We start from the raw sequence: 2,609 nt of genomic DNA on the forward strand, positions 1-2,609 counted from the left end.
CCAACATGCAGAAGTAAAAGAAAAATAATCTCCTAGATATGAAAACTTGAATTGGATATGAGTGGTGACTCATGAGGGCAGGAGTAGTTTGGCCGCAATTCGATTCAACTTTTAGCTACTCTAAAGGGAGAAACAGAAATGCACCTGCATCAACATCAGAGAGTTTCATCTTTCTGCGTGGATTTCACTACCCAAGGTTATTTGGCTCAAGTTAGAATTCATTCCCCTCTCAGGGTCACAACTGGAGAGTTCCCATTACTCTACCAGTCTCACCTACAGGAGGGAGAGTCAGGCAGAGGCATATCCATTCAATTCCTAGCTTGGGCCGTGGCTAGCGAGTGGAAGGCAATCTGCTACAAATCCAAACTCACCTGGGGCAGCAGCGGCATGGGAGAGAATCAAGGGTGAAGACTCAAGTTTACAGCATGGAAGGAGACAATGTTAAACCACTTCCATATTTTTACCAAGAAAACCTTATGGATACACTACCACAATGATTGAAGAGAGGGGTGGTGTGTTCTGGAAAATGTGTTCATGGCGTTTCTATGGGTCGAAGACAACTCAACTGCATAAGACAAGGCAAAGATTCATTCCTGGAAAAAGCTTATTTTGAAAAGTTCATTATGCAAACTCCCAGAACTACAGGCTCCAAGTCTGGCAAAGTGAAACACCTAGTGTCATTTATCAAAAATATCAAGAAATAATCCAAACTCATCAATTGCCAAATGAAAAACTAGGTGTAAATATATTTGGCATAAACTTGCCAGTAACTAGTGTTTGGCTGAATTGGTATTTGACTACATAAATATAATATTTGAAATGATATTTAATGATATCAATTCTAATGTAGCTTTTAATTTGTTAATGATCACATTTCATTAAGTAGAAAGTGAATATTTTTAATTGCTGAAATGCTTGCAAACCCAATTTTAGCCAATGTTTATAGTGTAGATATATTACATGTATATATGTATTATATTACATATGTGTTTATGCCATAAACTTTATTACCATTATATTACATATATCTGCATGTTATAAACTTTATAACTTCTAGTAGCAATAGTAGTGAAATACACTGTATAAAACAAACACAAACATATTCTCCTCCCACAAGCTTATATTTTATTGTGAGAGGTGAATTTTTAGATGCTTATAGGCACCATCACAACAGGAGAGTGGGTACCATACACACTTGCACTGAGCATTAGATTTAGGTGGAGAGGGAGAAAGGAAGGATTAATATCTAAATGGTATCAGTATTCATGCTTGTATCATTTTTGCAGTGGAGTCATAGTTTATACTCTTTCAAATTTTGGAGAGGGGCAGAAAAAAGAGAGATATGGACAAACACTATAAATGTGCATGTGGGGACACACACACATAGATACACACACACACACAGATAACATGAACTCTTTATCTTGCACATATAGACACACATATGTATATACACTCATTTTCCCTGATGATCTTCACTTCAGAAACCTGGCCTACAGAGCAGAAGGAGAAGGAAAGATATAACTGAAGGTCCTGTACCCCAATCTATCCTGGTATCCCCACTCATTTCATCTGCTCTCAAATGAAGAACCCACTCAGCACCACTACAGATCTTGCCCTTTGGCACTATGGCATTTTGGGGATGAGGAGTCAATATCAGAAGAGCAGCCTTTCTAGAATTCTTGGAATGCAGCAGCAGCCCTGGTGACCCCTCACCCTAAATTAGGAACAGGATATGACAAGAAAGGAATAGGAAACCATACTACAAATAATGATCCACATAATGAATGTAAACTTGATTAGCTGCTACAGATGATCTAATAAATTAATTTCTAAAGAAAAACTGATGAGTTCTAGTTCATCAATCAATCAGTGGTATTTATGGAGCACTTGTGTACAAAAAATCGTTCTAAGTGCTTGGAAGAGTACAATTCAACTGAATTATCAGACACATTCCCTGCCCACAATGAGCTCAACTGATTATCCCTGATATTTGGATGACACAGTTAATTCAAGATCTCAGTTCGTTTTTCTGACTGAGTTGGCTAGAAGAATTCAGGCGATTTTCTTTTGTAAATATCAGGAACATCTTAGATTTATTCTTCCTATGAAGCAGACTAAAATCTAGGGATTTTCAAATACTGAGGAGATGCTGTGCACAAAATGAGTAGTTGGATGGATAACCATGATCCTCATGCACCACTCTTGCCCTCATCAGACAATTTGGATTTTCCCATTTCTCATTTTGAACCATTCAAGCAAAAGACTATTAATAGCCCAGTTATACCGCAAACATGTTTACCTGAGAAAAACAGTTGGATAATATGAGACCTACAGGAGTGGATTAGGCTGCCCGCTCAATCTTCCTATGTAGTCTTCAATTTAAGATGTGATGAATCAGAGTTGGAATGTGTATGGGAACACCTGTTTCTATTTGAAAATCAGTTTTCCAAAAGACTTCAAAAAATGTTTTCCCTCGTTTCTTATTAATGACAACATTCTTTTATGATTTAGGGAAGTTCTGGAGCCCATGACCTCCCACAGGTCATTTGTAACTATGTCTCCTATGAGTTATGAGCCCTTGCCATCCATGGAATAACTTTGATCTA

At 37.6% G+C, this 2,609-nt stretch overlaps 1 non-coding gene across 1 annotated transcript; it reads left to right on the top strand.

The window, feature by feature from the left end:
• The first annotated feature begins 223 nt into the window (after positions 1-223).
• On the top strand, positions 224-361 carry LOC114806693. The gene has a single exon (XR_003754755.1). It is a non-coding gene; the product is annotated as a small nucleolar RNA SNORA7 (small nucleolar RNA).
• Positions 362-2,609: the final 2,248 nt, after the last annotated feature.

This window comes from Ornithorhynchus anatinus, chromosome X1 (assembly GCF_004115215.2).
Source record: "Ornithorhynchus anatinus isolate Pmale09 chromosome X1, mOrnAna1.pri.v4, whole genome shotgun sequence".
In the NCBI taxonomy this organism is placed as follows: Eukaryota; Metazoa; Chordata; class Mammalia; order Monotremata; family Ornithorhynchidae; genus Ornithorhynchus; species Ornithorhynchus anatinus.